The sequence below is a fragment of the Alexandromys fortis genome, unplaced genomic scaffold, assembly GCF_014885135.2.
Source record: "Alexandromys fortis isolate MF-2015 unplaced genomic scaffold, M_Fortis_MF-2015_v1.1 scaffold_289, whole genome shotgun sequence".
NCBI lineage: Eukaryota > Metazoa > Chordata > Mammalia > Rodentia > Cricetidae > Alexandromys > Alexandromys fortis.
The window spans coordinates 869,871-897,735 of NW_026068168.1; the positions used below are offsets into that span (position 1 = coordinate 869,871).

The window sequence follows — 27,865 nt, forward strand, 5'->3', positions numbered from 1 at the left end:
ATGGTGGCATTATGGAAAAATATCATAATATTGAAGGAGGGTTTCAGTTGGAGGTCACTAAAGTTAAATTTGGGGGAATTATATCTTGCTTCCAACCGACTGCTCTTTCTTTCCCTCATTTTCCTGTCTTTATCACTTATTCCTCACCATAGGGCCCTGCTACACAGCAGGCTCATACAAGTGGACATATCTGCCCATGGATTGAAACATCAGAAACTGTGAGCCAAAATATGTATCTTTTCCTTTCGAGTTGTTCATGCGTCTCATTTTAAATTCTTTATGTCACTGCACTGAAAAGTAAGAGTGACACCCTCATATTTTGACCTCTGGTTGCATAGGCCAGGATCATTTTTCACCTGTCATCTAAAAAAGCACAATTTTGATCAACACAAGGAATCCAAATCATGCACTAAGTACTGGCTAACATGAGGCAAATTTCGTGTGATTTTTCTGTCATTTCCAGAGTATGCACAGCCAGTGAATTCACAGAACCATTCGCTCATGTAACTCTCCTGTATGATGATTTAACACAGCAGACACATGTGTGCTAAAGGGCTTCTGCATGTGCCATTGCACTTGTATAGAGTGTTGAACTTGTGCTGGAACTCAAGATAACTTCTTTTTTAGATCAGACTTTGATTCATAAAATTCTTAGTAGGGGGCACCCTATGTAGAGGAATTATCCTTCTTCACACATTCATGCATTCTTTCTGGCTTAAAACATTCATAGTTATTGAAATATTCTATATGTGTATCTGCTAATTAATAATAATAGCACTTTACGTAGTCATCCCAGCCCTCTTAAATGCTCCCCTTTCTGCAAAGTGAAAGGAATATTGAAATTGTCAGTTGGTACACTTGAACTGTGTAGAATACCAAAAAGTATGAGCTAGGAATGGAACAAGATAATTTTCAAGAAAAATTTAGAGAGATGGGACCTAGGATAAGATTGGAAAAGAAAATTGCATCTTCTATCTAACTTCTCCAACTGGTAAATGATCTCAAGAATAAAAATGAGGCCTAACAATTAAGACCAAATGTTTATCAGATATTGTGATTTAAATTTCCTTTGTTAACATATGTTAAGTATGGAAAATGATGGGTTTTACTGTGACAGTTCCATACCTTATATAATATATTTTGTCTCTCAAATATCATGGTAGCCATACCACCCAAAATGTACCCACCGTTGTCTCATTTTGAAGTTAAGCATGGTGGGGTCTGGTTAGGACGTAGATTGGAGAAAGTTTTGCATATAACTTTTTGATGATCAATAAAAGCTTTATTTAATAGGATTATCACTCCCACTTATTTATTAACATAGTGTTGTACCAGCTAACTAATATAAAGCAACTTAGGTAGCATGGGTTCGTTTTAGTTCAGAGTTTTATGGTACAGCTCATCATGGTGGCGAAGGCATGGCTGCTAGAGCTTTAGGTAACTGGTCACATTGCATCCATAGTCAGGAAGCAGAGTGTAATGAATGCTGGCATTCCACCTGCTTGTATTTAGTTAAGGACCACAGCTCATGCGATGGTGCCACATATTAGTTAAGCCTCTTTGGAAATGTCCTTATAGTCACACTAGGAGATGAATTTCCTAGGCTATTTTAAGTACATTAAACTGGACATTCAAGATAACTATCATAGGTATTCTGTCATTGATTTAGACAATGTTTGTCAAGTATTTATTGTACTATACACACATTTTGGCATGTACTTTTCTATGGGCATATTGTTTTTCTTTCTTTCTTTTATTTTTGTTTTTTTGAGACACGGTTTCTCTGTGTAACAGCCATGACTGTCTTGGAATTCTCTCTGTAGATTAGGATGGCCTCAAACTCACAGAGATCCACTTGCCTCTGCCTCCTGAGTGCTGGGATTAAAATGTGTGTACCACCACCACCTGTCCACAGTTTTAATTGCTAATGCTTAAGGAGTTATCTTCTTCAAGGTAAGGATGTCTATAATTTACTTGATTAATATATCTATGGAGGGACTTCTGGATAAATGCTATGGTTTGAATGTGAAATGTGTTTGGATACTTGGCCCCTAGTTGGTGCTTCTGCTTTGGAACATTGGGTTACATTTAGAAAGTATGTCACTGAGGAGAGGCCTTGAGGGTTTAAAAACTGGCCCTACTACCCATTCTCTTTGTACTTCCCAACTCTATATGAAATATGACCATCTAATCTACATGCTTCTGCTGTTACACCTTCCCTGCCACGAGGGACTGTTTCCCATTAGAACTATAAGCCAGAATAAACCCTTTGTACCCTAAGTTGCTTCATTTGGGTAATTTGTCGTCTCAAAATTTAAAATAACTAGGACAGTAAGTTTTTGATAAATTTCGGGAATGGTTAATGAAGTGAATGTTTGCTTTTAAAAAATCCCTCAGAAAAAGTAGGAGTGAGAAGAGCACCCTGAATTAATAAATAGCTTTAAAGTGTAACAGTACATTATACTCAGGGAATCCCGCTTTCAAATTGGAAGGACAAAAACAACTAAGACAATCCCCAGCTATTATTATCCACAGTGTTTTAATAATTGTAGCTAGTATAAAAAAGGAAAACAAAATAAAGGAAAAAATAAAATGTAAAAGTTAGAAATACAGAAGCAATCACAATTATTTTCAAATTTTATTAATGTTTATAAAAACTTAGGACACATTACAAATGATTATACACCAGGTGGCTACACAGTAATATCAATTTCTAGAAATTCCTTTTCTATGTGTCAGAAACAAACATTATTTAAGATACATGAACATAGCAAGTAAGAATGAACAAATTTTAGCATGTGAAGATTTTCCAGATGTGGTTTGGTAAGGCAGATACAAGGCACTTTTAATTAAGATGTGGCTAGAAGGTGCTTCTTTTTTCATGGGGCAGGGGAGGGGGCATTTACCAATACTATACCTTCACTCTTGAGGAACAAATATGAAGAACAGTAATTCAGGAATTCTCAGAGATTGTTGTCTGTCTTTCTCAGTCTGTCTAAATCAAGATCAGAGACATGTTTATTTTCCTGTGAAGTGCCTACTCTTGAAGTGTGCTTTCTATAGGATTCTTCAGGGTGGGCTGCCTCCAGAAGGCCAGCAGGTAGCAGCTACTGTTAACCATGCTGTAGCCTTGCCCGTCATTCTTTCCTATCATATCTAGGCTTCACTTATTTGTTTGTTAGTGTAGCCATTATCCTGAATATATCTATTAGCATATTTGAATAGGTAGGCTTTTCACTACAAAAATGGTTTTTGAAATAAAAAGTCCCTTAATTGCTTTAAGATACACAAATTAGTTTCCGTTGACAACTAAAATTTTAATGTGTGCTTAGTAAAGGTGCATTCAATCAGCAAAGTGGAAGAATAGTTTCAGTTTGAGATAAAACATTCACTAATGATGTATTTATCCAATTGTGTTTGCTGTAACAAACTGATGGTGTATAAATGAGAAAAACGCACTGCTAATAGTTCAGTTGGCTGGGAGTCTGAATAGTATCAGATTTGGAGCCTAATGAGAACTGTTTCTTGGTTCCAACATGATGCCTTGTCCCTGTTTCCTCACATGGTATAATGTTGAAATAGGAGCGGAGGGGCTGCGTCCCCAGCACCCCGGCCGCCTGGCTAGCTTATGCCTGAAATAACAACACACAAACTGTATTCATTTGAGCACTGCTTGGCCCATTTCTATCTAGCCTCTTCTAGGCTAATTATCACATTTGGACTAGCCCATTTCTAATCATGTATGTAAGCACCCCAAGGTGCGCTTACCGGGAAGATTCTAGCCTATGTCCATCCTGGGTCGGAGCTTCATCGCATGTGTCTGGGAGAGTGAAGCATGGCCTCTGCTCCAGAGAGCAGAGCTGTCGAGTCTGTGCTCATTTCCTCTTTCTCCCAGCATCCTCTTCTGTTTATTCCACCCACCTATGTTCTAACCAATAAAATGAGCCAAGCCAGTTTCTTTATTAGCCAATGACCTTCCTCCATCAGTAGAAGGGTCAGGAACCCTCTGAGATCTCTTTTATTAAGAACATTAATCCCATCCATGAGACTCCACCCTCATGACCTCATCATGCCTGTATGAATCCACCTTCTAACACTATCACCCTGGAGTTAAGAATTCAACAGGAATTGAGTGGGCAAGGCAGATAGCTATTCATTCCACTACACTGGTCAGGGGCTAATTTATCGTTGTCTTAATCTACTTGGGCTTCCATAATAAAATGTAATAAACTGCTCAGCTTACAAACACATATTGCTCATTTCCCTACAACCCCACTTTCTGTTGTCATTGTGTCATAGATGTCCACATTTTGAGAACACACAGCCAGTCTGTAGTAACCAGACATAGTATCTAGGTATTTCTATGTTAGGGTCATATAGACCCTTGTATCATGCTCTCCGTGAAAGTCTATCCCATGTAAGTTTTAATGAGAAGATCTAACTAGGACCAGGAAGTCAATTATCAGACTCAATATGGCTCTCATTATCCTTATCCTGATTTTCAGACCTGTGTGTAGTCCTTGCTCCCAGTGTGGTCAGGATCTGAGATTTGTGATTACATATATTATGATGAGCTTAGGGAGAATTATGGCACATAACTTTCATGTTTGCATTCCCTAAGACTGGCCTCCATTTTTGGAAGAGGGTCTCTTTCTCCTGCTCACTTCAATGAAGTAGCCATGCAAAACCCAGAATTTAAGAGAAACTAAAGCGACCAACTCTTTAATGTTGAGAGTAGCTTCTTGCCATGAGCCAAAAAGAAACAGCAATTCCACCAACAATCATGTAAACTCATAAGGAATGCCCAAATATTTTCTCAACCTTTAACCCAGCTGTACTGTGACCTGGTTTCCTCACCCTCAGAAGCTGAGGTGAACTGTGATTTGTTTTAAATTGGTAAGATTTGGCCATATAGGTATGTGGCAGTATGATACCAATACAACATGTGGTTGGCTATAGAGTTGTGCAAATAGAATCCTTCTTGCATGTTTGGGATTTAAAACACAGTTGTGAGTAACTAACTCTAATTTGTAGTAATTTGGGGGTGCCATCTATGATGGGCAGCTGTTTTTTCAGTAACACTCTTGGCCAGGCAAACAGACTTTCCCCACACCAGTCTCTATTAGCTGAATCATAGGTCTTCAGTCACAGACTTAATCTGTCCTGTCTGCAAATTGGAGCCAGATTAATATCTCAGCCATCACTCTTTATCATTCTCTTCTCAGCTTATCACTAATGAATGAGGATGAGTTTGAAGCCTTGCAAGGCCAGAGAGGGAGATAGATGGAGGCCATTAGAAAAGGTTAAGTGGGAAGGGGAGTAAAGCTGGTTAGCAGTGGAGACTGAACATAAAGCTGGAAAGTCGATCAAGCCTTTCTTTCTTTCTTTCTTTCTTTCTTTCTTTCTTTCTTTCTTTCTTTCTTTCTTTTAAATCTTTCTCATACTTTTCTTTCTCTCACTCGGCAAACATTTATTGAGGTCCATTCACATGACAGGCATTGAACTCTAAGGTAAAGTAACAGCTATACTTTATATAATAAATGACACAGGTATAGCTTATCAATTCATGTTTGAAAGAACTCACCTTCAAATCAATGATGGGATAAGGCACATGATCCAATAGGTATTATAACCAGATACATTTCAGTTAAATCATGTGTAGTCATTTTCAAAAGAATATGTCTTTAAGATAGAGGTCAATGTCTAATGGACTTTTTGTTATTGTTTTTATTTTTTATTTATACCAGGGCTAGTGGGAAAAGTTACTAAAGAAGAAATATCCCACAAATATCAGTGTTCTAGCTTGCTTTCTTTTGTCTGTAATAAAATACTGACCAAAACCTACTTGGGATGAAAGGGTTTATTTTAGTATAGTTTATAGTCTGTCATTGAAGGAAGCCCAAACAGGAGCCCAAGGTAGGAATCTGAAGGCAGAAACTGAAGCAAACGTCATGGAGCAATAGTGTTTACTAGCATGCTTCTCTTGGCTTCTCACTAACATTCTTATATACTCCAGGCCTACCTACCCCAAAATGGCACTGCCCATAGATGACCTCCCACATCTGCTGTCAATCAAGACAGTGACCTAAAGACATGTCCACAGGATAATATCAAGTCAAGGTTCCTCTTTCTGAGAGTGTCAAGTTGTCAACCAAGATTAGTGATCACAATCAGGAAATTTTTGGTGTAATATATGTTTAGTGTCTCCTCAAAAGAGATGCTCAATCCTAACAACCAGTAACTATCATATTATCTAAAAACAGACTCTTTGAAGATACAGTTATATCAAGATGAAGTCACTGAAGTAATAATCCACTGACATGGATGTTTAGTTGAGGAGAACAAATTTAAATACAGAGACACAGAGCACCAATACTGAGTGACAGTGGAGGTATAGTTTGAAGGGATAGACCTTCAGTGCAATTAACCTCAAAGACTGATGATAGAGCTCAGAAAATATAAGGGACCAAGCAAGGCATCTCCCCCTAAGCCTTGAGATGGAATGTAGCTCCACAGATACTTATTCTTTGGACTTCTAACATCTAGGGCTATACAACTGATATTTCTGTTTTTGTAAGTTGTCAAATCAGCAGTTGCCTTAGGAAACTATTTCATATAATAACGTCACCTTGATTGAGCACATAGGGTGGCAGAATGACAGTCTTCTTCATGAATAAGCAATGTATTCAGAACACATGGAGTGCTGGTGGTTGCCCCATTTTATTCCAAGGCAGGAGACACGTGACAGTCTCCAACTAGAGGCACTGTATGCATTTGGACAACAGCATGTCACAAGCATCAGCCAGATGTTGAGGAACACAGCTGGAAGTAGGCATTCCGTGTAGCCCCTATATTTAATTCAATCATTTCCCAAGCCAAGGAAAGTGCAGCTTTCCAGAGATAAGCATGGCCAAGATATGTGCGCTTATCTATCTGAGCAGATTCCTCTCCAAGTGGAGAAAGTGATTGACAGGAATGACGTCTATCTTAGTTTCTGTTTAGAAAAATAAATACACACACCAAAACAAAATGAAGCATGATTCTGATTTTCTGATGCCTACATCATTCTGCAAATATTGTTTAAACATGCTAAAAATGGCCACTCAGTTGTCAGGTACTAGCCTGACTCTGCGGCTGCCATTCCTGACTATGATTATATACATCCTGTTGAGATTGGTGGCTCTTCTCACAGTTAGTGAAAGCTCTTTTGTGTAGACTTGAGGCATCTGTGTTAGGCTAAGCATCCAGGATTCTTGTTCTTATTTCTTTCCCAAGCCCTTTCAGCCTGGCCTTCAGAATAGTTCTCAAGTCCACTCATCTCCAGGGCCAGATGTGTCCATGTGTTTCCTGGATTATTTTCAAAACTATCAGTGAAACATTTTTCTATTTGCACATGGCCTTCTAACTTATGTTTCTGCACCATCTTAAAATCTGGGGTGGATTATATTCTGAGTGTACAATACTTAGTATTGCTTCCCATTGCTCCCTGGTGCTTTTGGGATAGACACCAGACCACAGACACCAAGGTCGAGTTTTCAACTGATTTTCTATCTGACTTAATGCATTTCTTACCTTTGTTTTTGTCCTACCATATGTCTGTCTGTATGCTAATGTGTTTTTCCTAGCCTGCAGGGGGACTTTTCCCTCTTTCTGGAAATGTCACCCTAAGTGCTAATTGCTCCCAGTATGACTCCAATCCTCTCAGTCCTATACTATCAGGACACTGCAGAATTTTCCAGAACACTGCTGGTAAATGGCTGTTTCTTTTGAGGTTCTTTGATTCCTATAATCTTTAAAGAATGTCACCCTATAAGGGTCTTGGGAACAGAGTTCAAGGAAGTATTCATAATTCCTGTTTAGTATTCTGCTCTATTTCTTTTCTGTAGTGGGAATGAGGAGGATATTATCTCTTTTCTTTAGAACTAGAAATGAGATTAAGCAATAAATACTACATTAAAAATCCACATCTTGGGTGTATAAGAACAAAACTTTGAGACTCACACTATAATAAAACCTATCAATACTCATATCAGGGGAAATCAGAGAGAAAAATATGAACTTCAGATAAATACAAAAAGTAAGAAATTCACTTTAAGGTTTAAAATCATGAGTGCTTATCCTTCCATCATGGCTCCCAGTACTCAGTAATATCAATCAAAGAAGTGCTGCTTATAATTATATTTTTAGTGTGTCATACTGCCTTATTCCCTATCACTGTTCCATAGAACTGCTCTAATACTTAAAGCTATGAATGTACTTAGATAAAAACTACTGACATGTATTTAATAAATATCCTAAACAATGCTATAGATAATTACTAAGAGAATGGGACTAAACAACAAGTGAGGTGAGCCTTTTGAAACTGTGAACCAACCAAGTATTCACCCCTTAAATTGTTTTTGAGGGTGTTGAGGGAGGTAATGTATGCTGTGAATATATTTTATTGCCATTGGTTAATAAAGAAGGTGCTTCTGGCGAATGGCTTAACAGAGTAAAGCCAGGTTGAAAGATTATATATATATATATATATATATATATATATAGATATAGAGAGAGAGAGAGAGAGAGAGAGAGAGAGTAGTTAGAGTCATGGAGAAGACATGTAGCCCCACTGGAGACAGATACCTCTGCCAGAGCTCATCAAAACTTTGCCAATAGGCCATGACCTCATGGTGATGCACAGATTACTGGAGATGGGTTAGTTTAAGATATACCAGCTAGCTAGAAATATGCTTAAATATTGGCCAAACAGTATTGCAAATTATATAGTTTCTGAATGATTATTTCGATTCTGGGCAACTGGGAATAAGCAGCCTCCTCCAACAAATTGGTGCCAATGTGGGTAGCTATATCTATAAAACTTGAGAACCTGAGAGAGTATTTTTTTTTCAGATGGGCTCTGTTTGTTTGTGGAGAGTAAGAGCACCATGGTTCCTTTAAGAGAAGTATTCCTGATTCAGCTTTAGCAGAAAATAAAACAAAACAGAAACAAAATAAAAAGCACAGTTTCTAAACAACAGCTTCCTGGCCTATGCTGCCAGCACAAACTTTGGCTCTTTCAGGAGGCTGAGCACTTGAATGGGGTTTGTGGGAAGTGTGCTGCAATTTACTTGGTGTTATCATGGGCCAACTGGTTACCACAGAGTTGAGGTGATGAGTGTGGCTCCCATTTGGCAGTCTCAGAGGCAGTAAACATGCCTCCGCCATGTTGGACTGGGTGGAGCCAACAGGCAGTACCAAGTTGGTTCTAGCCTCATCTGCTTAGCAATAAAAAAAGGCTTTTCTGGTCAGAAAATAATTACAGATACACAATGAAGGCAGATTCAGATTTTTTAAAAAGACCCCTAAATGGGTCACAGTGTTGAATAAATGTACATAGGCTTGGGAGAGAGAAGAAATAGTTATAAAAATAAGTAAATGGCTTAAAAATAAATAAATAAAACAAAATCTTTAAAGAGACAGAGTACAGACAGTCATAGATTAAAGGAGTAAAAACAAGCCACTTAAACATGGAATATACACAGAGAATCTGAATTATGTATATTATTACATTTTATTTGAATTTTTTGACTGTGAAGGAGCTAAGTACAGAGAGACATTTCATTGTATGGGTTGCTAAGCCAAAGCAATGTATACATTTTAAAGATATCTTGACTTCAAAATTTGGGTCTAAGGATTTATTGCTTTGGAAAAGAGGTTTTTCTTTTGTTTCCACAGAGGATGAGAACCTGTGGATTCTTTCCAGACTGTGGCTTGATAGAATGAGACCCCCTGAAAAGTTGCTGTGAACATCCAGAAAAAATAACATTGCCCAACAAAGAGCAGGAAGCATTTTGGACAGAATGATGCCCAAATTCCCTAAATGGTTGTTTATAAATGTTTGTTTACATCTAAAGGGGGATATGTTAGAGATATTTACATTGGTATGGATCTTGGTCTATTAATATAAATTTAAGATCAATTTTGTTATATGTCTATTTCTGCTCTTGTGTGGTATTGTGTTTGTGCAGCTCATTTAGAAATGTAATGTATAATTAAGAAATATAGGTTAATAGATAATCATCTATAATAATCAAGCTTATAGTCACGTTAGTTAGGTTTTCTAGATATATAGAGATATATTTCAGCTAGATGGGTATTCTTCAAACATTTCAAAGACCTACAGAATATGGCATTAAAATGTTTTAAGATCTTAGGACTTTTCATGACTTGAGGCACATCTGTTCTTGGCAGCACCAATCTACTTCAATAGAATGATGGGCATTTAAGAGATTCCTCATGGAGTTTGTTAGCCATTTGGGCAAGAAACTTCTCTTGCCTGAACTGATTGACTGGACTTGTAGGACCCACAGAAAAATGACTGCTAAAGTTGCCTAAAGGTGAGACTGTCCTTCAAGATTCCTGCTTCATCAAATTGTCTGCCAGACATCCTGCAGAACCCAGAAGAAAGCAACTGGTGAACTTTACCAATACAAGGCATAAAAGATGTTCAAATTTCCTACTTCATGGAAAAGTCTGCCAGATGCTATGGGCCTGTAGACTGAGGATGGACGCTCCAATGAACTTTGGGTTACTGTTCAGGCAGTGAGATGTCTCTGTCAGTTCTAGAGTTTTGGAAGTTGCTTACAATGCACTTCCTGTTAACTTAGGTAATATTATATCCTTCCAGGGTCTTTGAGCGAGTTGCAGAATAGATGGTTATAGTTTTCCTTATTTTATAAAAGATAAAGTAGATATAAATATTGTAACTGTAATTCTTGCTCCATGCCTGTTTTCTTTTATATGTAATCTTGCTATGTTAAAGTCAAAACCTTCCTTTTTATTTAGACAGAAAAGGGGAGGTGATGTGGGAGGTGATGTACATAGTGAATATGTTTTATTGTCATTGGTTAATAAAGAAGCTGCTTTTGGCCAATGGCTTAACAGTATAAAGCCAGGGTGAAAGAGATATATATAGAGAGAGAATAGTCAGAGTCAGGGAGAAGCCAGGGAGCTGCCACTAGAGATAGAATCCTCTGCTGGAGCCCACCGAACTTTGCCAGTGGGCCATGACTTTGTGGTAATGCACAGATTAATGAAGATGAGTAAGTTTAGGATATAAGAGCTATCTAGCAATATGCTTAAGCTATTTGCCAAACAATATTGCAAATAATATAGTTTCTGTGTGATTATTTTGTTTTTTGACAGCCGGGAACAAACAAGGAGTCTCCCCCAATATCAGGGACTTGTCACAACCATAAAAAATAGCAACCCAACCCACACACTGAGACAATGGGGATGTTCTATCAGGAACTCGCCAAGGCCAGATGGACTGGGTATGAAAAAGCATGGGATAAAACTGGACTCACTGAACATAGTGGACAATGAGGACTACTGAGAACTCAAAAACAATGGCACTGAGTTTTTGATCCTACTGCACATACTGGCTTTGTGGGAGCCTAGGCAGTTTGGATGCTCACCTTACTAGACCTGGATGGAGGTGGGTGGTCCTTGGACTTCCCACAGGGCAGGGAACCCTGATTTCTCTTAGGGCTGACGAGGGAGGAGGACTTGATCGGGGGAGGGGGAGGGAAATGGGAGGCGGTGACAGGGAGGAGGCAGAAATCTTTAATAAATAAATAAATAAAAACAAAAAATAGCAACCCAATATGAAGCAATTTCCATGATATACAAGTATTTTGTGTACCATGGTTATAAGTATATACTTGATTGAAATTATCCACTTTTATACAACCTTAAATCTGATATCTCTTTCTGCTTACATTTTTACAATGTATGAAGTTGAACATTAACATCTTTTTCTTTCATTGGAAAACATTCTGTATCCTGTCTGAGTTATATCTAAACCTAAAATAAGTATATGAAATCTGTGTACTAAAAGAATACACAGATGAGAATGTTTTGATATCGCTATAGGCATTTACTTACTATGTACACCATCAGAGAGAGCAATCCTATTAACAGCATTATGATGTGCTGTTACTCTATCTTACCTATATGCTTCCATGGCAACTTGTTTTATGTTTCTATAATTACACAACTTTGGTGATTGTGGTGGTTATGACATCTAGTGTCTGAATCTTTGAATAATAATCCACACTGATGAAGTGATTATTGTGCTGGTTGTTTTAAAAATTTTTTAAATCAATTTGACACACACTAGAGTCATCTGGGAAGAGGGCACTTCAATCAAGTAAACACCCCAACCAGATTGGCCTGTTGCCAAGACTATGGAGTATTTTCTTGATTAATGAATGACTGATGTGGGAGGGCCCATGTCAATGTTGGCAATTACCCCCTTGGGCAGATGGTCCTGGGGTTCATGAGAAATCAAACTTGGAAAGTCATGGAGTACAAGCCAGTAAGTAGCATTCTTGCAAGACTTCTGCTTTAGTTTCAGCTTCCAGGTTCCTGAACTGAGTTCCAGCCTGACTTCCCTCAAAAATGAACTATTACCTAAAAGTGTAAATTGAAATAAATATTTATCTCCTTAAGTTGCTTTTGGTCATGGTGTTTTATCACAGCAATAGAAACTTAACTATGACAGCTATCTTTGTAATTCTCAGAGGTTTTGTGTTTTTAATTTGGCTAATGCATGTTAGCACTTAGTGTGCTGTATTTACTTTTTCTTATCCCCAGTGAAGTTTCTTCAGCTCGAGGGTGAATAAATTCTTTGCATTTTACATGATTAAGATGTGAAAATAAGGGAAATTTCATGCCTTCTGATCCCATACTTGATCAGTGTACCCATGTGAGATATTTTACTGTGTTCTTGTCATTAGACAAGAGAGCTAAAGATACCTATGAATATACCACAACCACAAATCACAAACTACTTAAAATGTTGTGGTATTTTTAAAGTAACTTGATTGTACTGTTTTCAAGTGTGATCTTTGTATAATTGTGACAGAACTATTACAGTATAAACCTTCCCATTTTGACCTGCTTTAGAGATAACAGTGGCAGTGTCTTTGCTTTGTAAAATTTCCATTGTTTCAAAGTCATTTAATTTTTCAAAATGTAACTTGGGGTTGGAATTCAAAAGAGATATGCAGATAATATTATCTGTGAAATGTTATAACGGAAAAATCATGCTTCAATTTCAATATCTGTTTCCCTGTGAGAGCTAGCAAATATATACATATACACATGTTATTATTATTAAGTAGTTTTTATCCCAAAAGAATGAGTGACCTTTGTAGATGATATCTTCAGTTAACAATATCTGAGTTTGTACATGCCTGAAGGTACATCATGGGGCTAATGAGATTCCTTGCTAAACTGAGATAGAAGTTATTTTGATTTTTTTGTATTCTACTGATTACTTCTTAATCTAAATGTATTAGATATTTTTATTGAACTTATACGTTTCAAAAGGGAAGACCTTTTAACCATTAACATATCTTGTGAACAGAGATTTGAGTACATCTGCCTCTCAATAATTCCAATGTCTCTTTCACTGAAATTGCTTTGATCATTTCTGAGAAAGAAAGAAATCCATTTCTGCCATAGGTCTCATATTTGAGACGGTCTTTTCCTCTCAGGGAAGCTGTACAAAATCAAAATCCCAAATGAAGAATCACATAATACATGTTTACAATCTTCTTCAGTGTTACCCACATTTGCCTTTGACGAGAAAGGTAAGAAAACAGGTGGGTGGGGGCAGATCTTTAACAACTTCACCAAAGAGGATTGAAGAGAACCACAACACTACTTTCAAGGCTGTTATGTACATTTTTCTTTCAGTGCTAAAACTAAAACCATATCCTTGCACATGGTAAGTTTATACTCTATGACCAAACTATAACTCTCATCCCTGGATGTGCAATATAAAACTTGTTACACTTTGGAAAACTCACTCAGCGTTTGCTCTTCATATTTTTGTCTTTAATTAAGAAACTAAAAGCTGCTTTAGAATACAACAAGCAATATGATTATTCTTTGTTCGTTCTGATGTTCAAACTCTTGGAGCTTCCAGCCCATACCCTGTTCCTTTTTTATCTTTAAAAATACCTTTATTTATTTATTTTTATTTTTTAATTTATCAGATATTTTATTACTTTATAAATAATACCAATCAAAATTCCCACTTCCTCCCCTCCTCCCACTTCCCCTCCTGCTCCCCCCACTTTCCCCCCACCCCTTCAGTCCTAAGAGAGGGCAAGGCACCTTGCCCTGTGGGAAGTCCAAGGCCCTCCCCCCTATATCCAGGCTTAGGAAGGTATGCATACAAAGAGAATAGGATCCCCAAAAGCCAGTACACACAGTAGAGACAAATCCCAGTGCCATTATTATTGGCTTCTCATTCTGCTCCAAAGGTCATCCACATTCAGAGGGTCCGGTTTGATCCTATGCTCATTCAGTCCCAGTCCAGCTGGATTTGGTGGGCTCACATTAGCTCAGGTACACTGTCTCAATGGGTGGACTAACCCGTCACGATCCTGACTTCCTTGCTCATATTCTCCCTCCTTCTGCTCAACTGGACTTTGGGAGCTCAGTCCAGTGCTCCCATGTTTGTCTCTGTCTCTGTCTCTGTCTCCATCCATTGCCAGATGAAAGTTCTATGGTGATATCCAAGGTAGTCATCAGTCTGACCACAGGGCAAGGCCAGTTCAGGCACCCTCTCCTCCACTGCTCCTTTTCAAGAGGAAATAATCACCATTTCAAGAGAAAATAATCACCTTTGAAAGGTATCCAAACTCTTCCCTTAAGAGTCAAAAATTTGAGGTGGTAAACACCTGACTGCATTGAAGATCTGAAGCTCCTTAGTGTTTCATCAGATTCATTTAATAATATAAACAAAAACTCTGAAATTGAAGGTTATGCGGAGCTGAATCCCTTCCCCAGAAATCATAAGAAGAGGTATTAAAAGACCATGTAAAACCATTTGGAACATGAATGCAGATCTTAGCAAAAGTATCAAATAGTTACCACTAGTAAAATTTGATACATAAGTGAAGACTATTTCAGAATGTCATCTCATACCAAAAACAAGTGGCATTTTGATTGTGATTTCTATTCCCGAGTTGCATCAAATCATGAACTGGTGATAAAACACTATGACCATGAGACTAGAAAGAAAAGTGTTGGACACATGAATATATCTTCTTTTTAATTTGACATTGGAGCTTTAATAATGTATAATAATTGACATAATGGACATTCCTAAAACTGTCATTAATTTTGCATATTCTGAACAAAACTTGTAATGTGGTCTATTTGATTCCTTTGCATTACCAAATCAACAACAGCATCAATTATGAAACCATGTGCCAATGCATTTATTTCTTTTGATTTGTCAAGAGCTTATTTTTGTTGGGCTAAGCTTTTTCCTGGCAATTATAATGATCTGAAAAATTTTTGCAGGGTCATTCAAAGAAGCTTTAGGGAGTTACTTAGATTAGAGCTATTCTTTTGTTCAAATTTTGTGAAAGAACAATTCCCAGATGACAGTAATAGTTGAAATAGCTGGGAAGTTCAGGAATTACAATAATGAGTGAAATGGGCCACTTACTGAATGGACCATAGAAAACAATAACAAAGACCAAATATAGCTGTCTCTAATATTCCTGATGAGGAATTATTTTCACTCTTGGAGTGCCGTTTGAACATGGTACATGCAGCAGTATAGGAAGGGTGGCTTTGACTTTGTAAGTACACAGCACAAATTCAGCTTCAATTTGAGCCGCTGGATCACAGTACACTGTCACTAGAAAGTAAACATATTTGCTATGCCTAAGTAACTTGGTTTTCTACCAGTATAAGTCAAGACTTCCTCACAGGGTTATTCTCAGCACTTGGTTCCTAAGAATTTGATCACCTGGTTGTCATCTATCCTTAAGTATGGGTGGCAGGGGCCTGGAGAGATGGCTAAGCAGTTAAGAACTCTTTCTGCTCTTCTAGAGGACTAGAATTTAGGTTCCAGCATCTATGTTAGGTTGCTCCTATCCTCTTGTAACTCTATCTCCAGGGGTATCAGATGCTCTCTTCTGGCTTTCTCTGGAACATGTATTTAAGAATAAGAACACATACTCTTTTACAGACACACATGTATACATAGGATTAAAAGATATAAAATAAAATTATTTTTAAAATATTTCCATAATCTGTAAAATTATTGCAATAGGGACAATTAATTAAGAAGAGGAAGGACATAAGAAATTAGGAAAAGGATAATGAGAGAGGGCAAAAGCTGGAATATGACCAAAGCTTTTATACATGCAGAAAAATGTCATGATGTATCATATTATTTTGTAAAGTTAATATATGTTAATAAAAATGTGAATAAAAATAGCTCCCACAACTGGTCATTATTTCACATGTGGCATGTTGGGTGTAGAACTCTATTGCTTTTCTTTCACCAATATAATGGCATTATTGATTTTGCCTACCTTATGAGTAGGATTTAGTGTACGTTAAGTCATCCCCAATGGTATTATGTTTTTTTTCTCTGTGTGGCACAAATGTGACATTTGAATCACCCTTCATTGCTTTGTTCATAATGGGATGAAGGGAAGTTATTATTATGTACAAAGTTGGGTCTTCTTTTTTCCCTCCCATAAAATTTTGATTGGTTTCTTTTTGGCATTGGAAATATGAAATTTGGGGTCTTGAAATTAGCCAACCCAGGATTTAATACCTGTTTAATTCATTTCTGGCTGATTTTAAGCCTAATGCATTGGCTTCCCACCATTATTTCATTTTTTTAAATTTGTTTAAACTGGTATCTTTTCTTGTCATTTGTGTTTCTCAAATGCGTGCTACATCTCAGTGTTTTACTTCTTCATTCCTTTTCTCTGCATCTTCACTAGAGCTGTGGGTTTTTAATTCACCTCATTGATTTAATTTTTTTCTTTGCAAAGTGTTAATCTGCTATTTAGTTCAGAATCATCTGCTTTTATAATTTTGATTTTTTTGAAGACAATGTGGTATAAAATACTGAACTGTTTTTCTTTTTCATGTTGGCTGAAGTTTTCATTTGCTCTGGTATTTTTTTTCTTTTCAAGATCTGATCGTTAATTTATTACTTTTTATTGATTTTTTTCTATACTCCGCTACCTGCCTTCCCCCTCCCCTTCAACCTTCTCCCAATTGAATGCAGAGAGCTCTGGCACTTAACAGAAGGAATCACACACTTGCTCAGAACTAAGAAATATCCAGGTATTTATTAATAGATAAAACTTACAAATCATGATTCTCTGTGTGAACAATTGTTAAAGATGAGATCCAAACAAACTGAACCAGCAAAACTTGGGTCCAGGGGGAAAGGCAGAGAGGAAGAAAGCCGGACATGCTTCCCCATCCAGGTAAATTGTCTATGAGACCATGCCCCAGTAGGCGGGTAATTGTTAGCTATACACCTTTCTGCAGCACCCCATGCTCCCAATTTACTCTGGAAATCTTGTCTTTTTCTATTTCCCATGTAAATTAGATCTATGTATATCTCTCTTAGGATCCTTATTGTTGTCTAGGTTCTCTGGGATTATGATTTGTGGGCTGTTTTTCTTTGCTTTATGTTTAAAAGCCACTTATGAGCAAGTACATGTGATAATTATCTTTCTGGGTCTGGGTTACCTCACTCAAAATGATCTTTTCTAGCTCCATCCATTTGCTGCAAAATTCAAAATGTTACTTTTTTCTGCTGTGTAGTACTCCATTGTGTAAATGTACCACATTTTCCTTATCCATTCTTTGGTCAAGGGACATTTAGGTTGTTTCCAGGTTCTGGCTATGACAAACAATGCTGCTATGAATATAGTTGAGCACGTGTCCTTGAGATACAATTGAGCATCCTTTGGATATATACCCCAAAGTGGTATTAATGGGTCTTGCGGAAGGTTGTTTCCTAATTTTCTGAGAAATAGCCACACTGACATCCAAACAGGCTGCACCGGCTTGCATTCCCACCAGCAACCTCTCCAGCATAAGTTATCATCAACCTCTCCAGCATAAGTTATCATCAGTGTTTTTGATCTTGGCTGTTCTTACAGGTGTAAGATGGAATCTCAGAGTTGTTTTGATTTGCATTTCTCTGATAACTAAGGATATTGAGCATTTCCTTACGTGTCTTTCAACCATTTTAGATTCCTCTGTTGAAAGTTTTCTGTTTAGGTCTGTACTTCATTTTTAATTGGATTATTTGTTCTTTTGATGACCAATTTCTTGAGTTCTTTGTATATTTTGGAGATCAGACCTCTGTCTAATGTGGGGTTAATGAAAATCTTTCCCATTCTGAAAAGCAATCTACAGATTCAATGCAATGCCCATCAAAATCCTTCACAGAACTTGAAAGAATGGTACTCAACTTCATATAGAAAAGCAAAAACAAAAACAAACAAAGAAAAAAACAAACAAAAAAACAGGATAGCCAAAACAATCCTGTACAATAAAAGAATGTCTGGAGGCATCACAATCCCTGACTTCCAACTCTACTACAGAGCTATGGTACTGAAAACAGCCTGGTATTGGCATAAAAACAGACAGGAGGACCAATGGAACTGAATTGAAGACCTGGATATTAATCCACACCCTTTCAAACAACTATTTTTTGAGAAAGAAGCAAAAAATACCAAATAGAAAAAAGAAAGCATATTTAACAAATGGTGCTGGCATTACTGTATATCAACATATAGAAGAATGAAAATAGATCCATATTTATCATCATTGCACAAAACTCAAGTCTAAATGGATCAAAGACCTCAACATAAAGCCAGCTACACTAAACCTCATAGTAGAGAAAGTGGTAAGTACACTTGAACACCTTGGCACAGGAGACCACTTCCTAAATATAACCCCAGTAGTACAGACACTGAGAGAAACAATTAATAAATGGGACCTCCTGAAACTTAAAAGCTTCTGTAAAGCAAATGACATGGTCAACAAGATAATCTGTTACTTTTAAAGACTCTTGGTTTTTACTGGATGCAGACTTAGAAGTAGAAGCTCTCAGAGAGGAGAGCCTACATCTCCTGGCAATCTGTTCCTGGCATTTCCCTTTGGATTCCTTCAGTCTCTCAGACAAAAGTTTATCATATCCTACAGCCCCTTTAATTTTCTTAGTACATTGTTTCTTCAGAGCAATATATTGGTGTTTGTGTTTTAGGACACGCAGATGAGTGAGATGCTGAATATTTGGTTTTCTGGTCCTGGGCTTTTTACCTACTTTAAGAACTTCATGACAACATATTGGTGGGCATTGTTTCCTTTAAGGATGTTGAAAACTTTTCAGATTCTTATAGCTCTTTTAGGTCCCAATCACTGAGGTACAATAGTGTCTGTCAGTCCAGAAATATCCTTCTCTCCTTTCTTTACAATAACTAAGTTAAGAACACTCAGATTGGCATTAACAATGCCTCTCTGAGCAGACTTGTTCTTCCTCTCTCCAGTTCTTGGTCTGTAACAAGAGTGTCCCTTACTCAACCACAGGTACACTCTGGCATAATTCAGGGAAAAACCTTGTCTGTCATTCTCATCACTGATTTAGATCACACAAGCTTGCTTTTCTTCATCCAGACTATCATCAGCTGCTTCTATGTCCATTTCCTTCTCATTGAAAGTACAAATATTCCGGTAGAACATCCCCATTGTCTCAGTGTGTGGGTGTACCCCTCGTGGTCCTGAGTTCCTTGCTCGTGCTCTCTCTCCTTCTGCTCCTGATTTGGACCTTGAGATTTCAGTCCGGTGCTCCAATGTGGGACTCTGTCTCTGTCTTCTTTCATTGCCTGATGAAGGTTAATATTCCGGAGGATGCCTATATGTTTTTCTTTGGGTTCTCCTTCCTATTTAGCTTCTCTAGGATCACGAATTATAGGCTCAATGTCCTTTATTTATGGCTAGAAACCAATTATGATTGAGTACATCCCATGTTCCTCTTTTTGGGTCTGGCTTACCCAAAGAGCAATCAGGGTTCCCTGCCCTGTGGGAAGTCCGAAGAGGAAAAAATTGACTTTATGAAAGCAATAGAGTCCCTTAAACAACATGTAAAAAAACGCCCTTATAGAAATGGATGAGAAGTATAACAAAAAGTTTGAAGAAATGAGTCAATACGTAAATGGCACTGGGTTTTGATCCTACTGCACATTCTGGCTTTGTGGGAGACTAGGCTGTTTGGATGCTCACCTTAATAAACCTGGAAGGAGGTCGGAGGTCCTTGGACTTCCCACAAGGCAGGGAACCATGACTGCTCTTAGGGCTGATGAGGGAGGGGGAGTTGTTTGGGGGAGGGGGAAAGAAATGGGAGGCGGTGGCGGGGAGGAGGCAGAAATAAGTAAATAAGTAAATAAATAAGTAAATAAAAAAAGAAAGTACAAATTTGTCTACTTCAATGATTTTCTGATAGCTGCTGGCTGAGAAGGAACTATTCCTTCATCTTGATGCAGCCGACTGCCTAGGAGACATCCCAGAAAAGAGTCCCTAGATCTTTTTTCCTTTACTCTCGCCTACCCCTATGAATACTTTTTACTGTGTCCCAACACCAAATGCCATTTCTTACATTTTCCTTATTTCTGTGTTAAATATTTTTGTTACAGGAAGTTCCTTTGCTTGAGATTTGAAAGCTACATGCTAACTTTCTCTTTACTTAATTCTGGAGTACAGTTCATCCATCCCTGACATCTGTCAATAGGATCATGCTTCAGGTTTCATTGTCCTGCCATGAAAATGCCTACACCAAGAGAGCAGTTGAAAAGCCATTATCTCTCCATGGAGGGCATAGCAGTCTTCTCCTCAGTGTTCCCTTCCCCAGCTCTGTAGCATTCAGATGCAGTTCTTAAGTAAGCAGTGTGTTTGCGCTCCCATCAAACTTGACTAATATAGATGGGTGGTAGGCTAGATTTGACCTCTGGGTTATTTTTTATTTTTTATTTATCTGCTCTAGCTTGGCTACTCCATCAGGACAAAGACTATACCTGGTTGTTTACTTCTCCGTAGGACCTATAACAGTTGTCACTTCTTAGGCATTCAATAACTATTAACGGACTAAATAAGCATCATTTCATTTGGAGAAAATGGCCTCTACCTACTATCAATCCTTTTTGCTGATATCAGTCTCGTATGGATCATTTCCATTTTATCGCCCACCTTAACTTTACTGACATGATTAGTTTTATGAGGCAGCTTGATCAGACTTTGGGAACTAGCTCTTTGTACTAACACTGATACAGATGTTACTGTGGGAATACTTCTGAAATTTGATTGCATTGAAATTGGTGGATTTTATGGAAGTTAGATCACCTGACAGCATACAGTATGCCATTCAGTTGAAAATCTTAATAACAAAGACTGAGGTTTCACAGAGAAATGCTTCTGAAGCATGGATACCTAGCTTGAGTTTCCATGCTCCAGACCCAAGACTGTAGCACCCACTGAGTTCTACCTGAGCCTTAGCTCACATTGCTGATTTCAAGCCCCAGAAAAAAAATGAGCCAATTGTTTAAAATAAGTACTTATGTTTGTGCCTGCATGTACACACACATAAACACACACACACATACATATTTCTCCACCCATTTATTCTGCCTATCTATCTATCTATCTATCTATCTATCTATCATCTATCTCCTCTATTACTTTCTGTCCATCTAGTATGTTCAATTATATCATATCTATTAACTATCAATCACCAATTTGTCTCTATCATCTATATATTATCTTCTATTTACATTTATCTATTTATTCCATTCATTTATATTTCCTTTTAAAAACATTACCAGAAATAGATGTGATGCTAGAAATAAAAAAGAGCAGGTGCTTTCCTGAATAGGTCCTCCACTCCCCCTTTAAAAACTGAAGTCTTCCTAGATGTTTGAATTTTTACTCACTGTTATCTAATGACGTTTCTATGTTTCAGGTTTCAAGAGTTCTCAGTATGCTGCAATAGGATTCATCTGGGGATTGATGTCAGTTTTTAAAACCGTGTGCTATTTTTGCCATATTGAACCTTAGTTCTTCTGAATCATGCTTTCTAACATACCAACATTTGGGATTGTATACTGATGCATTTAAAACAATAGCGTAGAACCACAATATTTCCTCCATGCTTTATTTAATGCTGTTCCATGAGCTCCAAGCACTGAATCAATACCTACTGTGCTTTGTGCCAAATATAACTTCCAGAATCATTTTGCTTGTAGAAGTTTTTCCATAACTTCTGCATGATTCCTAGGATTTATCATGTGGGATATTGTTGTGAGTCCGAAAAAAAAAAAAAAACATCGTGAAATTTGCAATATAATCACGATTCAAGGGAATAAGACAAAATATTCTTTGAATATTGAATTGAAACTGAATTGAAGTTTCTCCAAAAGCAACTGGAATGTGGGGCATTGACCTTCCGACAAGCATTAGGCTACTGTCATTTGCTGGGAAATGATTGTCAAGGCAGGTTTATCTAGAAGCCTATTAGTCTTTACATAACCTAGAATAATGCAGTTTAAGTAGGATCAAGAATCTCCCAGGAATGAGTTTGTTCTCACTTGCATTTCCTGGGTGTGTGTTTTCTTAATTAGGTCTACTGAATGGAAAATTCCACATTCTTCCCTTGCAATCTTGTGTGAGCAGCCTTCTTAACTGCCTCTATGTTTTTCTCATCCTTGGGCTTATGCGCATTATAAGCAATCCATTGTGGAGTTTAGTGTATGAGGTAAACCAAGCACCCCACAGTGAGGGAAATCTCTACCTTCTCTTTAGGGAGTCTTAGAAACTTCATTTTATCTTATATCCTGTCAAGAAATATTGCAGTCAGTAGGTTGTACACCAGTAACTCACAAATGTCTGCTTGTCTCAGCTCCTTCCAGGATACAAAGTTGAATGTTTAACATTATATCATTTTGAAGGGGTAAATGGTACCACTTCAACTATTATATTTGATGCCATGCTTCTTTGATGAGGGTATCAGTCATTTATAGAATGCGTAGTTGGAAGGTTGCATGAAGTGACTTTTGGATAAATACATGCACGTTAACAAATTTCTTCAAGTGTTTTGTGTTATGACTTCCCTTTTGTTGGTGGAGAGAGAAAGTAGAAAAGCTTCTATGAGAGGTGCAGAGAGCAGCGGGAAATCCAAAATGTGAGATAGGACTTTTGCATCCTTCTTCCTGTGCTGAGAGCTTTTGTAGTGTGCAGATCCATGTTGGGCTATGGAATAATTGCAGCCCCAAAAGCAGATATGAGGAAGCTATCATTGTGAACATGTCTGACTCCTGTGGGACCCATAGTGAGCAGCAGAATAATAGGAAGAATGGCATAGCTGTTTCCTACTTAACTGGATCCAGCAGTCCAAGTTAGCAAATACAAACCCCTACATATGTTCTTATTCCTTCTCTAAGGCAATAAAATATTTGCATACAACTTGCACACACCAGATCATGAAACTTAGGACACTCAAAACAAAGTGCAGCCTTTCTGCTGTGAATGGCACACTCATAATGATAAACTGTCTAGAAAACAGGTAACTTGTCATTCACCATTTTTGGCTCTTAAAACAATCTTTCTATAAGCTGAGTGTGGTGGTGCACTTCTTTAATCTAAGCACCTAGGAGGCAGAGCCGGGCAGATCTATATAAGTTCCAAGCCGGCTTGGTCTACACAGTGAGGTCCAGGACAACTAGGGCATAGGTAGAGAGTCTTTGTCTCAAAAAAAAGACACACAAATAACAACAACAAAACAAAAAAATTGAGCTGGGCAGTGGTGGCGCATGCTTTTAATCCTAGTACTTGGAAGGTAGAGGTAGGCAGATCGCTGTGAGTTTGAGGCCAGCCTGGTCTACAAGTGCTAGTTCCAGGACAGGCTCTAAAACTACAGAGAAACCCTGTCTCAAAAGCCATAAAAAAAAAAAAAACCTTTCTGCCTCCTGTTTTGCCATGATCTCTGAGTCTTCAGAGGAAGAGAAGTATTGATGTTCTCTTACTGAGAATTTTACAATGTTTTAGTCTCTGAATAGTTACCACTTGTGGGTCTCTCTGTGTTTAACACTATCTATTGAAAATAGGAGTTTCTTTGGTATTTAGAGATACACTGATCTATGGGCATAACAATAAATCATTAATAGTCAGTTTAATAATATACCCATTTAGCTGTGATAATGCTTCACTGGAAGGACACATGTCTAAGGGTCTATGGACAGCAAAAACAGTGCTTGATGAGTTTTCAAAAAAGAATGCACAACATTGGGTAAGTAGGGCAATGTATCTAGAAGTACTGGGGATTAAATATAATTAAAATACATTATAAAATTCTCAAAGAAGTAATAAAAACAAGAAAAAATAATAACTAAAAATGATGTGCTTTGAATTAGTTGTGGGCACTTCATAATAACTCACTAAAGAATGCTTGCTGCAGGGAGGCATATTTATTTTTTATGGTTGTAGAACCATTGACCAAAAGCTTAGTAGTGTTTAATAATACGAGCTTGTATGTTACCAGTTTCTAATTAGTCACAGATATGGATGTGAGATAGTGGGGTCACCTGTGCGTGTGTGCCTCTCGAGGTTGAAATCATCATATGGCATTTGACCTGTATTCCATTCTCCATCCTAGGCTTCCATCTACATTCACAAGTTGTTGGCAGAAATCATTTCCTTACAGCTGTGTCTTAGTGTTTGGGCTTTTGTTTTTTTTCTGCTGGCTGCCTGCCTAGGCCACTTGCAAATTCTAGGAGTTAAGTGAAGGCCTTGTTACAAGCCCACACAGGAAGTTGATAAGAAAGTATCTGGTTCCTTCCTCCATGGGCTATGAGAGCTGCTATTGTTTCTTGTCATTTGTACGTGTGTGTGTGTGTGTGTGTGTGTGTGCGCGCGCGCGCGTAGTTTGGTGTAGAGTTGTGTATGTTACTGCATGTGCATGCATGTATGGAGGCCAAAGGTCAAACTCAAGTGTTATTCCTCAGCTTTTGTTGACTGTTTTTTAGAAAGAGTCTCTCGCTGGCCTGGGGTGTGCCAATTAGGCTTGGCTTTACGGAATGGATATCAAGCCTTAGGGATCTGCCTGTCTCCACTTCTATAGTGCTTGCATTATAAGAATGTGTCACACCTGCCTTTTTGACATGTATTCTGGGGCTCAAACTCAGGTTCTCATGCATACCCAGTATTTTACCAACTGAGCTACCCCTAGACCCACTACTTGTCAATTTTGAGCAGGGAGCAGGGAGTGAGTGAGTAGGAAACAAAAGTAAGCTTCCTTTTGATTAATTCACAGTCACCTGATGAGGGATTTAGTCCTTAGAGTTCTTACGCATCCCACCTATGCTCATGGAAGGAGATACAAGACACACATACTTGTATGTCAGAATTCTAGGACACATCTAAAGAGTTCTGCCTGCCATAGGTAAGATATAAGGGTAGAAAATGATATAAGTGCCTGAAGAACAAATACAACAGATTTTTAGATCAGTAGTTCTCAACCTTCGTAACACTTTAATATAGTTCCTCATGTCGTGGTAACCCCAAATACAAAATTATTTTTGTTGCTGCTTCATGACTGAGATCTTGCTACTGTTATGAATCATAATGTAAATATTGCTGTCTTCTGATAGTAGGTGACCCCTGTGAAAAGGTCCTTCAACCTCCTTCAAAAGGGTCACAACCCACAGGTTAAGAACTGCTATGCCAGGTGGAGAAAATACAGTAAAGACCGAAAGGAATCATTACCCGGCAGGGACTTATCTTCTTTGGTTGATGCTATTGAGTGTGAACTGTACTTCTACAGGAGCAGCAGCTTATTGTGAGGCTTTGTGTGCATTGACATCAATCCATGAGGGTATGGAAGATTGCTTCCAGGAATTCCTGACCTGTAACACAAAAATACGTGGATATTCAAGTCTCTTCTGTAAAACAGTGTAGTATTTTCATCTAACTTATGCACACCACCTCCTATACATTAAATCATCTCTAGGTTACTCAAAATATCAATGTAAAGGGCATTACTTTTAAGTGATATATAAATAGTTATACTGCATTGCTTGGGGAAAAGTTACAAGAAAGAAAATAGTACTTTTACAAGTTTATTGCACATATAGTCCCTGTAACCCATGGATTTTCCTTCTGCTGTTGAATCAATGTTTACACAACTATATGTATAGACAGCCCAATATATGTATTTGCTAATAATATTTGAAATATGTTTGGTGGTACATTTAATTTCTATTGTCACAATAACAAATTGTTATATACTGATGGCTTAAAACAAGCAAAATTTATGCTTTCCAATCCTCAGAGTTGGGAATCAGAAGGACCTCAATGGACTAGCAATTGGTGTATGTTCTAAAAGGCTGTCCATTATCATGCTTGAGCCAGCTTCCAGAGGCTGACAGCACTTTTCACCTCATTGATACTTCTTTTTTTCCCCAAAAATGTAATGCTTAAACTTCAAGCTTCACCTCTACAACTTTTTTTACTCTGTAGAGCCTCTTGCCATCATCATTCAGAGGCCTTTGTGATTTGGCCACGTCCACTGAATGGAATCTGGCCCCTTCTTTAAAATCAACTGGCCATAGACTTCAGTCTCATCTATATTACTGAGACGCTAAAAAATGAAATCAAGAAATTCACAGGTAAATGGATAAAACTAGAAAAAAAATCTTCTTGGGTGAGATAACTTAGAATCAGAAAGACAAATATGGTATATATCTGCTTATATGTAGATGTTAGCTCTTAAGTAAATATGGATAAGCAAGCTACAATCCATATAACCACAGAGTTTAGATAGAGAGTAAGGGACTATGGCGGAGGGATGGAATTCCCTAGGAAGGGAAATAGAATAGGTAGTTATGCATGGGCAGGGGTGGAACTGAAATGGGGGGTCAAATAGAGAGGAGGGGAAAGAAGGGGGAGGCAGGGAATGAGAGGAGGAACAATTAAACCTAAGGGCCACTTGAGGGATCATATGGAAGTGTAATACAGCAGAAGATTCCCATTTTATATATATAAAGGTGATCTAAATTAAATTGACAAATAACAGGGGAGACAGAGCCTTAACATTACATCTCTCATCACCGGATGAAGTTTTCACTACCAAGAATGGGTTACATATAATCAGTCCTTAGGCAAGGTGGTCCCACAGGAATACCCAAACAACCCAGGCTATTGCCAAGGCTACTAGTGGCTCATCATAAGCTGATGGTAATGCCCTGTTGCTGAAGAGAACACCTATCAACTCATTGAACACAGAGAATTCGAGCTGATGCCTACCTAGATCCTTCACCCTTACAGACTAGTACTTATGTACTGAAAGGTACTCTGCCTGCTACAAAAGGAGAAAGGTAAATGCCAACCCAGGTACAAATCCGTTTATCTACAAGAGTGAACAACCTGCACAATATGCTGTTGCAATAGTGGCACAAAGCTTATGGAATTACCAGCAAATATGTGATTTGACTTAAAATCCACTCCATGAAATGGAACCCAATCTGACCCTGCTTGGGTCATCAAGAACTTGAGACTATATAGGTCAGATCCCCAGGGGAAAATCAAATACTACTGTTTTGTTAGAGGAATGTAGCAATAAAAATGACTCCTAAAGATATTCTGTTCTACTCATAGATCAGTGCCTTGGTCAGCTTTCAAAGAAGCCTCCTCCTGCAACAGATGGGAAAAAGTAAAGACTCATAGCCAGAGAATATGCAGTGTGAAGACCCTGGAATTCACAGCCATAAATGAGACGTCTCCATCAGATCCCTCTTATAAGAGCTTAGGGAACCCTGGAGAAAAGGAGGTGAAAGAGTGTAAGAACCAGAGGGGATGGAGGGCTCCAAGGAAACAAAACCTAGACAGAAGAGGGCTGGTACACATATGAACTCACAGAGACTGGAGTAGTTTGCATGAGGCTTGCAAGGGTCTGTACCTAATGGGGTCCTAGAACTGAAAGGAGAAG

The 27,865-nt window shown here is 38.0% G+C and overlaps 1 pseudogene; it reads right to left on the minus strand.

The window, feature by feature from the left end:
* Positions 1 to 383: 383 nt before the first annotated feature.
* LOC126492147 (40S ribosomal protein S6-like) lies at positions 384 to 19,584 on the minus strand (annotated as a pseudogene).
* Positions 19,585 to 27,865: the final 8,281 nt, after the last annotated feature.